This window comes from Mustela putorius, unplaced genomic scaffold (genome assembly GCF_011764305.1).
Source record: "Mustela putorius furo isolate JIRA1106 unplaced genomic scaffold, ASM1176430v1.1 tig00004036_pilon_pilon_pilon, whole genome shotgun sequence".
NCBI lineage: Eukaryota > Metazoa > Chordata > Mammalia > Carnivora > Mustelidae > Mustela > Mustela putorius.
The window spans coordinates 312,473-324,989 of record NW_025422172.1 but is presented as its reverse complement, the minus strand read 5'-3'; the positions used below and the strand labels follow the sequence as shown (position 1 = coordinate 324,989).

The 12,517-nt window shown below is 41.1% G+C and overlaps 1 protein-coding gene and 1 pseudogene across 2 annotated transcripts in view; both read right to left on the bottom strand.

Annotated features, from left to right (window-relative positions):
• The window catches only part of LOC123389823, a 60,329-nt pseudogene extending 55,255 nt beyond the window's left edge, over positions 1-5,074 (bottom strand).
• Positions 1-12,517, bottom strand: part of LOC123389822 (ral guanine nucleotide dissociation stimulator-like) — an 80,688-nt gene that overhangs the window by 64,108 nt on the left and 4,063 nt on the right. The gene's annotated exons all lie outside the window — the stretch shown is intronic.

Sequence of the window (12,517 nt, the reverse complement as noted above, 5' to 3'; positions counted from 1 at the left end):
TCTCTCCCACACGACCAAGTATTAGACACCTACGAGGTGTTGAGTAAAACTTCTGATATTAAATAGCCATGTATTGCTGGGAATGCTATGATTTTAACATGTTTCAAAGCCAAAAAGTATGTTTTTCCTAACACATAAATTGTTAAAGAGAAATTCTTGATATTATATTGCTATGTGAGATAATTATACAATGTTTTCAAATCAGAGGAAAGCTCTTCTCACTCCTACATGGTATTATATTACATTATTTATAGTATCATGTCTCCTCTATTATTCATTCATTTATATTTATATATAAATATATTTATAGTATACCTTAATACTCAAAACATCGACAGAATCCTTAACATGAAGCTAATTTCAAAATAAGAAAGAAATGAAAAATCAATCCAAGATGGAAAATATGAAGTATTCTCTGCCAATTGAATTGATACTTTAGTATTTTGCTTGACTAGAATAAATTTAATACTTGTGTTCTAAAACCTTTTCTTTGAAGCACGCTAATACCCTTTCCTGATGCCTGAAATGGAAAGCCATTCTTAAAACCAGGGCTTGAAAGGTCAAGTTGTTTTGCAACGAACTTAGATACCAAATGATCCAAGACTCTACAACTACCATTTCTTGATAAATTTCTCTAGAATAGTTTATAGGCTCCTTAAACAGGCCCTTCTTTGTTTCTCTTTATATAGTCAGTCAATACTGAGAAGCAGAAAACTTTTCAAGTTATCTTGAATAAGGTGGATACCTACATTCACTAGCCAAAAACAAAATAAAATTCAACCACAAAACGTGACTTTTCCTTTCTGCCTCACCTGCTGGAGTTGACATCAGAGCAGACGAAAGAGTAAGACCACGAGCTGAGGTAGAAGTAATAGGGAGAGCAAATGGTGTGGCAGATGCGGCAGGTTTACTGAATCCTAAACTGAAACCTGTTGTAGACGCAGATGTAGTAGCTGGCGTTCCTGATTCAAACAAACAAACAAACAAATCCTATTTTACCAGGACTGTATATGTATTACATCGGTTTCAATCAGGATCCCTAAAAGTTCGTGACCCTACTTTTGTAGCTAGAAAGATATGTGGGTAAGTATGAAAAAGGAAAATATAGAAGTTGGAGCCAAATCATGATGAATAATTAAAAGAGGATGCTATGATCTTAGGAAAAGCAAGAAAAAAAAGTCCCATCAATGTGGTCATATTGAAATCCAGTATCAGTTCTACCCCTGGATTTCTAAAACAGCACTTACCCTTCCTTTGCTCTATACTCAACAGAAAAATATTCCTCCCCTCCAACGCTATTTAAACCACCATTCTCTACTGTTTCCTCTTCCTGTACTTCTGTCAACTCTGGCTACTCCTTCCAGTCTGCTTTTGTCCATCTCCTTCCTCTGTTCAGTTCTTAAATGATACTGCCTACGGCTCCAGGCCTGCTCCCATACTTCCCAACTACAGAATCTCAGCTAGGGCAACACGGGCCTAAATCTACACCTGCCGGAGTCTCCACTGGTTAGCTCTACCGGGATGTCCCTTAACTTTCCACCTCTACGCCTCCCTACACAAAACGTTTCCTAAACCCCGTGCTGTGGTCCACGCAGTTGCTCAAGCCAGAAACCATAATCACCCCTGACATCCCTTCTCTCTCCTGCATTCTACTAGCCATGAATCCTGCTGATTCTACTGCAGAAATAGCTCTGGATTACGAGCATCTTCAAAACCCTTAGCTCAGGTCATCTTCCTCTCAAGAACAATTATAACCTCTTAATTTGTTTCTGTCCCTCTAAACTTTAATCTTTTCTTGGAATTATTTCAGTTACTTTAAAAAAGAAGAAGCGAGAACACCAACAAAAAATAATACCCTGGTGATTCTCTCTGACTGAAGGCTCTTATTAGCTCTATACTATCTCTACCCTAGAGTCAAAAGGCGTGACACACAACCACCTTTCCTATCTACTTCCAATCTGCTCTTCACACCCCCTCTCTCCCTACCATTCCCACTTCTGAAACCTAAATTCTAACCAAACACTTTTCCTACTTCCCTGAGTCCCCTTATGACTGGGCAGTTGCACGTCTCCATCAGGAATGATGTTTCCTGCCCCCAAAATAAACTTCTACTCTTATCTTCCTCTACTTCTCTTGGTGCCTTTCATACATGTTAGAGCACTTATCAGGTCATACAAGAACATGTTACTATACCTGCCAGTCACCTTCACCTCATCACCCACTGAATGCCTTACTCATGCTCATGCTCTTGACAACATTAGTATCACCTGCACCACCAGTATCATCACCACACCAACAGCTAATACTAAATGTTCAAAGCATTATGTATACCCAAGGCCACAGAGTTAGGAAGTAGTAGCTGCTCAAAACTATTAAATGAGGAAATACATAATGACCTGCATTTTGGCTTTCCCTAAAGGCACTGAGAGAAGCAGCTTCCAGAAATTAAACTTCTGGATTGCCCTTACCACAACCAGAAATTCCTGCCAGGGTACAGTGCTCTAAAATCCTGTATGGGTTCTAAAATCTCAGAAAACAAGAGAATCCAACTGCTTGCCCCGAAGCCAATCCTGTCCAAAACTCTGGTAGTGAACAGATGGGTTACACTTTCTGCTGGTCACAGGTGAGTAGCATCCAAATGAACAAAGTCCACCAATCTTTGGTTTACTTCAAATGTTAATTAAATTAATAAATTTAACTTTGACTGAGTTTCCTCACTGTCCTTTGATTCATTCATTTCTTTTGACATTATTTTTTTTATTTTTTTACTTTTTATAAACATATATTTTTATCCCCAGGGGTACAGGTCTGTGAATCTCCAGGTTTACACACTTCACAGCACTCACCAAAGCACATACCCTCCCCAATGTCCATAACCCCACACCCCTTCTCCCTCCTTTGACATTATTAACTGTCATCCTACTTACTCACATTCCCTTTGGTGTATCGCTACAGAGAACCATGGCGTTTTTGAGCTGAAAAGAAATACAAAAACTTTTCAGTCCTACCCTTGTTTTACAGATAACCAAAAGCTGCCAGATACTACATGACTACCTAAGATCTCACAATGATTTGGAATTACAACAGGGCTTAATTCTAAGACTTCTCGTCTAGAGTTTGTTGCTTTTTTTTTTTTTTCCACTAAAAGGGTTCAAATGACTATAAAAATACAATGTAAAATAAACCTCCAGAGGAAAAAAACCATTGCTATATTTAAAGTTTTTTTTCCTGAATTAAACAGTCATTGACTTTTTTAAAAACTCCAGTACTGAAAGGCTGTATAATGAGTCAGTGTCTGTGATCTATTAGGTTCCTTACATGCTTCCTTCTATACCCCAGCTCTGTGAGATAATAAGAAAGAGAAGAGAAGAAAACCACAGATCTGGGATCTTTCCTCCAAAAATTCTTACCCAGAGTTAATCCTGTAGTTATACTTGTTGCTATGCCTGGGGACAAAAAGAGAAATAAAATTTAATCATCAATGGCAGATGACATTTTGGGGGGGGGTTATTACAAGGGCAAGACTTAGAGTCATCCTCAGGATATGATACTACAACAACCAGTATCTTCTACCATGACCGCTAATAGAAACGTTCTTCCTAGAGCACTGGTTTTCATATTACTGGCTATATATAATTATATAGGGAATAAGATTTTTAATGCAAACAAGTACTGCTTATAACAACATTAGGCAAGGAGAAAAAAAGCTACTCTAAGCCAACACTGGCACACAAAGTCGTTTCAAGGAGCTCACTAGAGGCTCCCGCATTCCTGCAGTTCTTACATTTTCTATGTGTGGCTGTGAAAAGTGGCAATCAAAGCTGGAATGTCAATGCATAAAGTGGTAACAGAGACCAAGAGGCCTTGACGGTACAGAATAAAGAGAAAATAAAGAAATAAGCTTTTGAAGTGGCAGCATTACTGACACATATTTTTAATAACCAAATATCTTTAAGTATTAAAAAACAGATTTTTATTATCGAAATGTCTACCAGAAACCTTGACCTCTTGCCCTTTTCCAATCGAAACAACTCTTCTAATAATATAAAAACTTAAAACGTCTCTTAGGATGGTAAATTATAATGTTATAGCAAGAAAGGATGCTGACTGCCCCATATATGCAAATTAAAAAACGTCCCAATTGGTAAACTTAATTTATCTTCACTAAGGTGAAACACTGCATTATATACTCTCACGTAAAAATTAAATTAATTCTTTATATTTAAAGAGGTATATCTTCTTTGTGTCAAGTATACCAAAAAAGAAGTTATTTTGAAAAGAGATCTTGGGATGCCTGCGTGGCTCAATTGATTAAGCGGCTGCCTTCAGCTCAAATCATGATCCCAGGGTCCTGGGATCAAGTTCTGCAATGGGCTCCTTGCTCAGTGAGGAGCCTGCCTCTCCCTCTGCCTCCCTGCTGCTCCCCCTGCTTATTCTCGCTCTCTCTGATGAATAAATAAAAAAATTTTCTTTAAAAAAATCACATTTCTTCAAATTTGTTTCTCTTCTTTTTTGAAGATTTATTTATTTTTGAGAAAGAGCTTGGGGGAGGGGGAGCAGTATGCAACAGGAGGATAGGGAAATAGAGACAGAATCTCAAGCCGACTCCCCAAGGAGCTTAAAGCCCAAAGAAGGTCTCATTCTGCAAGCATGAGATCATGACCCGAGTGGAAATCAAGAGTTAGACCCTTAACCAACTGAGCCATCCAAGAACCCCTAAATGGGTGTTTTCATTTACACTAGAATAGATCATAACCGATGTGAGGCCTACCACTGGCCCTTAAGTCCACATCCCTATATATTTTTTAATCTTAATATTTACCATTTTTTAGGTCTGACAATGACCTATAAAGGGCAGAGATATAAACCAGAACCTTAAAAAGAATATCCCACAGCTACTCCCTGAAATGTGACAATCCTCCTTACCTGTATTTGTTCCTCCCAGAGTGAACCCAGTGGTAGGTTTCGTTCCAAAGAGCCCGGTTCCAAAACCACCTGAAGGAGCAGATGTCGTGGCAGGAGTTGCAGTGCTTCCAAGAGTTCCAAAATTGAGACCCACTGAAGGGTTTCTTACTTATAAAGAACACAAAATAAAGTCTACTGGAACCAGTATTTCCTAAAGAAAAATAAAAATTAACTCTTCAAGGTTAAACACTTTCCTTTTCTTTTCACATATTCAATATATTGCCATAGAATACAAAAAGAACTATCAATTTATTTTTAACCAACCCAATTCAAATAGTCTCCTGTTCTCTTTAAAAATAAGTCACATACAAAAGATTTCAGATCCCAAGGAAATCATAAACAGTATCACATATTCTCCTTTTCTAAGTTTTATTGACAGCGTATTTTAAAATGGCCACAGAGAAGTCCTATGAATGTGGATCATTTTCCTCTTGAATGACTCACGTATAGTCCATATTTCTAAATACATTTGTTCTTTCCCAACTACTAAATAAAGAAAAATAAAACATACTCAGAAAAGTTCTTTTAAGTGATCTTTGCCACCTCTCTGTTGCTTTATCACCATATTCATGGATTTAGGCAGGGACAGAGGGATACAGTTACTTTTCTTGTCACCAAAACAGCATCAAGAACTGGGGTAGGGGAGAGAAGAGGAAAAGGACTAAACATAACCTGGCAAGAGGAAAATACAAACTAAAAATTACCCTCTATCCAGATTATGTGTTCATAAGCAGAAATTCTCTTCAGAGTTTCTGAAAGCTCAAAAAGAACAGCTGGTGATAGCAAGTGATGTGAACAAAGTTCACAACTTTCAAATGTTCTTATCAAAACTCAAGGGCTCATATTTGCTAACTATAGTGGGAGAACAAATTATTAAAATGAACAAAATGTCTCAACAACCTGACACTCCAAAAATTGTACAGGAGAGTTAAAAGAGAGTATAACACATAACATAATGGGAGCTCCCATTCATCCTATATAGGTCTTTATTCTGTCTTGCCTGCCCTTCCAAACAGACATAATCCCAAGAGAAGTCAAGGTCAGTTTTAAAAAGCTTATGTCTGGGACACTGCAATTTAAGGAGGTAGCGGTGTTATGGCTGGGTTCCAGTGCCAACTCTCCAATGTCCTGGGACTTGTGTGACATAACTTAGCCTTCTTGATCCTCTGTTTCCTCATATGCAAAATGTTAATAACTTTGTCCACTTAACAGATTTTTTGCAAAAGATTGAGAGATTATGCATGGTGAATTAACTTCACTTAATAAATGTTATAACTGCCATCATTAGGAACTTAATAAATTCTACTGTACACATTTTATACATTGTATTACACCAGCCAATCACTGTGAGGGGAACAGAACTTGAAAGCAGTCATCAACACTGAGTAGGGGGTCAAAAAAAGGGTCCTGGGATTGAGCCCTGCATCGGGCACTCTGCTCGGCGGGGATTCTGCTTCCTCCTCTCTCTCTCTCTGCCTGCCTCTCTGCCTACTTGTGATCTCTCTCTGTCAAATAAATAAATAAAATCTTTCAAAAAAAATGGAGCGGGCCGGGTGTCTTAGTTTATCATTGATTTTAAAATAATCTCTAGGAACATGGGTATGTGAAGTACAGAAGGTTGGCAAAACAGGGTTTAAGGTATTACCAACAAAGCACAAAACTGTGAACACTTAATCAACTGAGCTAAAAAGGTATTTTAATAAATGTTATTGGCAAATTAAGGAAATGGTAGTTATGCTCTCCTCCCTCCCAAATAATTCAGTGATCCCATTTGGTTTTACTGCTATTCCATAAATATAGAAAGACGCACAATGAAATTTTTTTTTTTTTTATTTTTTTGAAATTATGTATTTTTAGACTAAATATTTAAAATTTCTTGACAACTTAAGATACCTGAAGACACAAGGCACTGTTTCATAATTAAATGTGAAAACATTACCGAAGAAATACATCAAAGTGGTATCTTCTTACTCAAGAAAGCAAAAGAGAATTTTCTCTACAGGAGAGAAATTTATTTAAAAGCTACCCCAAACAGGACCAAGTTTTGCCTCAACCCACTATTATCTGCCAATGGCTCATCAGAATGTGTTACTGTTGACTCCAACAGGTCAGGAATATTGTTTTAACTTCTCCAGCATGCCCTAATGTGGACTTAGAAAGTAACATTTAGGGAGCACTTACCAAGTGCCAGATATAATGTTAAGTACTTTATTCATCAGCATCTCTGTTCCAGATGTGGGAACTGAGGCTTGGAGAGTAACTTCCCTAAAATGATTTACCTAAAGAGACCAAATCGGGATGCCTGGGTGGCTCAGTGGGTTAAAGCCTCTGCCTTCAGCTCAGGTCATGATCCCAGGGTCCTGAGATAGAGTCCTGCATCGGGCTCTCTGCTCAGGAGGGAGCCTACTTCCTCCTCTCTCTCTGCCTGCCTCTCTGCCTACTTGTGATCTCTGTCTGTCAAATAAATAAATAAATAAAATCTTTTAAAAAAAACTATATTTTTGACACAGCAATTGCGATTCCATTGAACTAAGTAGGAGATGATAGGAATAGTTTTCACCAAATCGGAGAAGGGTTACTGGTTGAAAACCTGGAAGAAAGAGCCAGTACCCTTATTTATTTCACCATCTAAAACAGAGTCCATTATATGGAACTGTGTTCAATAAATATCTGTTCCATGAATGACAAGAGCTTGCAACAGGGCGGTGGCACTGGAAGTGAAGCAAATGGAAACTAGGTAATTAAAATTAGCAGGCCTTGCTGATTAAGGGTGCAGAGAGAAAAGGAGGTATTAAGGGAAATTCCCAGACTTTTTCCTTGACTGTGTAGTCTGTACCTCCCCCACTTTTCTTGGTAAATTATGTTTTTTTTATTTTTTTTCAAGATTTTATTTATTATTTGACAGAGAGAGAGAGAGAGCTCTCAAGCAGGCAGAGAAGCCGGGGATATGCCCCTTGCTAAGCAGAGAGCCCCATGCGGAGCTCAACCCCAGGATCCTGGGATCATGACCTGAGCAGAAAGCAGAGGCTTAAGCCACTGAGCCACCCAGGCGCCCCTGTACCTCCCCTTTTTAATATAAGGAAGATACTTTTGGCTTTTTACTCTACAATGACAACCCTCAAGCTTCAGGAGATAGATACCTTGTAACATTTTCTATGCACACTTCTTGATGTAATGAACTCCTCCCCTTTTACCTTAAAAAGACGGAGTTCTAAAAATTAAATCTCTCACCATGAAAATGACCTTTGACTATTATTGTCTCTTTCTAAACCTCTGCTGACTGTATTTCGACATCGCCTGAAGCGGTGCTTTAGCAGGTTGCACAAAAACGATAAATATGCTACCTACAGTTTTCAGTGTAACTAGAAGACAGTGTGAGTCATTCCACCATAACACTCACGAATACTACTACGCACACTGTTCAAAATGACCACCAAGAAATGCTGCAACACGTATTTAAAACAAAAACCTGCAGTAAAAAAGGACAGGGTTCCATGAGGTACCAAGAGGTGAGCTCGTTTAGAATACCACGAAATCATTAAAGCAGTGGAATGTCCAAAGCCCTATATCCTGCAATGAATTCTGAATTATCAGCGATAAAACTCTAATTGTCCCCCTTAAAATTTTTCTATTGTCTTTTTCTGAAACGCCAGAATGACCCACAATGTCGTTCATTCCTTCTGTGCCTCAGACTGCCGCACTGCTAGGGCTCAGCGTGAAATCCCAGGCCCTTTCACCCAGCCAGACCCCACTGGACAGGGACACTGGGTGAACCATTGTGGATTCTGGGGACTCACAACCCTATGACCACCCTCCCGACCAGGCCCCCGAACGGCAGGACTATGAGGCTGGCGCTGCGCAAGTCTGTCTTTCTCTTTCGCAGACCCACTAGAAAGGAACCCGGCGCGAAGGGAGAGGGACGGGCCCACCCACGGGATCTCACGGAGAGGACCAGGCCGGGAAGGCGCAGAAGCGCAGTTACCTAGATGTCCCCGTCCCGAAGGAGAAACCGCCGCCTGCGCCGGTCCCGCCGGGGGCTACGGTGGTGGAGCCCAGCGTGCCGGTCCCGAAGGAGAACCCGGTGGACATGGCGGCCGGGGTTCAGCGCCGAAAGGCAGCTGCAGGGGTTCTGGACGTTCTTCTCTCCTCAAAGCCAAGGCGGGCCAGGAAGCATCGCTCTTGCCCAGCCGCAACCTGGCGGGAACTTCAAGCCCTAGAGGCTGAACAAACAAGGCCGAGGTGGGTGGGGCAACCACCCGAGAGCACGTTCCGGCTCCCGCCGCGCGCACGTAACCGGGAGCGAGCCCGCCGCGCAAGGCAACCTGGGATGGGAGCAGTGGATCACGCCGGCGCAGGGCATCCTAGGAGGGTGCGGGCTGCGGGGGGAGGGGGGAGTGGACAGAGGGGGGGGGGCCGGAGGGGGGGGGCGGGGGGGGGGGTTAAGCGGGGGCGGGGGGCGGGCTGCGGGACCGGGGGGTTGTCGGGAGCGGGGTTGGAGGGGTGGGACTCCGGTGCTCTTAAAGGGTAGGCGCTTGGCGTTAAACAGCAAAACCGTTCCCTTAGTTCTGTATTTGCATACCTGTTGATATAATCTGTACTTCATGCCTGTTGAATATTATTGCTTATGTCTTTCCTTACTGGTAAAAGGATGCGTGGAATCCCAATGTGGGGGGGGGGGCCCTATTGAGCAGTCGAAGCCCTGTTAGAGGAACGGAGGCGCGCTCAGTCCATGGTCGGCTGCCGTCCCTTCCCGGAGGAGGAGGGGTAGCTTGTCTTTCCCTGACAGTTCGGAAATGAACCGAGAGCAATTCATTCATCCCCTCCACAGCTTTTGGAGCCCGATAAGCGCAGTCATTGCGAGTTGCCAGCCAGGAAGCTCAGAGAGCGTCCTTTGGTGGGGGGTGGCCGATCCCGTTGGTGGCGCTGAGCAAACCCCCTGGACGTCAAGCGATGTGGTCAAGTCCACGAAGTTTTTGCAGCATATCCTGCTGGGTAGGAGTCTGGGTCTCCAGGCCCATCGTGGCGATGGCTGCCTTCTGGCTTTGGGTTTTGCATTGCTCTGACGCCTCTTTGCTACCTACCAGAGGAACTGCCAGGTGGAAGGGCTAAGTACAGAAACAAACACAATATAGTGCGGAATTTAAGAGTTCCAAGAGCAACCCCTAAACACAAGAAAAATGTAGATTTAAGGAAGAGATCCCCTCTTGTAGAAGCATCAGGAGAAGCTTCATGTCTGGTGCATTTAAGGTGCTGTCATCATAATGTGGGTCTTTATTCAGAGATTGTTACATTACTCCCGCAAATGGTTTTCCTACTTGTGATTTCTTCCAGTAAAATTCATCCCATAAGCAACCACCAGGTTTGCTCTCCTAAAACACAATTTTCACCCCTGCACTGCCTTGATGAAACACCAGTGGCCTTTAGGCTAGCATTCGTCCTCCATAAGACAAATCTAAGCTCGGGCCTCACAATTCCTCTTAATGCAGCACTTTCTCTAGTGTTGAGGTTGGGCATTGCTGCCTCCTGTGGACTGAATCCTGTCCCTCTAAAATTCATGTGTTAAAGCCTTCACCTCCAATGGGATGGTGTTTGAAAATAGGGCCTGTGGAAGGTCTTAGGTTTAGATGAGGTCACAAGGGTGGGGCCCTCATGATGGAATTGATTCCCTCATAAGAAGAAACATTAGAGACCTCTATTTCTCCATTTCTTGAGGATACAGCTAAAAGGCAGCCTTCTTAGGTAAGAGGAGAGCTGTTGGGCACCTTGATCTTGAACTTCTCAGCCTCCAAATCTCTGAGAAATTTCGGTTCCCACCCAGACTGTAGTATTTTGTTATTGCAGCCTGAGCACTTACACATTACCTCTGTGTGTGTTTAATTAAAAAACCTAAATAGCATTTTAGATATTATGGATATCACCATAAGAATAATTAAAAAGTGATGCATTTGAATTGTAATTTAAAGAAAAATTTCATAGTGACTGAACAGGAGGAGGAAAAAATGAAATATCGAGGGTTTAGAGCTTCAGTGATCTAGAAAATGCTATTATCAGTGATAACTTATAAGATGGTTAATAAGAGGACTATGAGGAAAAAATGTAGGGTATTTTGACTGGAAAAAAAAGATCCAGATGATTTTTGGAGGAAGATAGAATGTGGCTCCCAACATCTTTTAATTCCATTGTGTATTCTTTCCACAAGTTTTGAAGACTATCAACATAAAATTAGTAAGTTCAAAAGGCTTGGCCTAGGAGTACCTGGGTGGCTCAGTTAAGTGTCTGCCTTCCACTCAGGTCACGATCCCAGGGTTCTGGGATGGAGCCCAGCACCAGCCTCCTTGCTCAGCGGGGAGCCTACTTCTCACTCTCCTTCTGCCTGCCGCTCCCCCTGCTGGAGCTCTCTCTCATGATCTCTCTGTCATTTAAATAAATAAACAAAATATTGTAAAAAAATGCTTGGCACATACAGTTTATATGTTGATTAATGAAACATGTAAGGTTAGCTGGAAGGAAAGTGCATGTAAAAATGTAGTAGGGAGTAATATATATTCATAATAAGGGAAACTGATGTGGGCCATATCGGAATTAAGTTCTCAATCATTCTGTAAATCTTAAACAGTTTTAAAAATAAGTTTATCAAGGGCACCTGGATGTTTTGGTTGGTAAAGCATGCAGCTCTTGATTCTCAGGGTTGTGAATTCAAGCCCATGTTGGGTGTGAAGTCTACTTTTAAAAAGCTAAATAAATAAAATATAAGTTTATAAAAGAAAGTGAGAAATTTGAGTTAGATAAAAGTTTGAGTTTGGGGGGAGCCATTCAAATTGATAAAGTATTCCTTTAACTTCATAAAAGTTTTTGTATGGCATTTTTGTCTTCCATCTGGCAGAGTAGTTTAACTTGTGCAGAAGTAACCCCTGAGCTGCCACGGAGAGGAGCGCTGCAGGGATGGAAAGCAAACTACTTAATGAACAGCAGTATTACAATCTATAACATGACTCCAGATACGCCGAGTGTAAGCCTGGACCTCAAAGACCTTTTCTCATATAAATTCTTATGCTTGTCATTTTAGCAAAAAGAAAACAGTTTACCTCCTTTATTCTACAGAACTAGAACTCCAAAGAAAGCAGTTTCTATAAGCCAGCAATGTGGTTATTAAATGAAAAGCTTGATGTAAAATGTCCATGTAAATTTCATGCCTATTTAAGCCTAAAGTCTATGCATCCAGGCAAAACCATGCAGCACATTCATTTGGCTTAACTGTCCTTATTTACAATAACACATTCTATTCCAAAGGATGTTTCCCATATTCCTCTTTGACATTGGGGGACCTGAATCCGTATATCCACTCTATGGGAATTACCACTTTCCAAGGAGGAAGCAAAGGATTCAGATTCTAAATTATGCAACAAACCACATTCCTTCCCTTTGTTGTTTTATATTATGTGAATCATGCTAAGAAAACCATCTTTTGCAGAGTTACTGGCTGTATGGTGATGTTGCTAATGTCAGAAGCAAACTGAATAATCCAAAAGGCAATAGCATTGTAAAAAAAAAA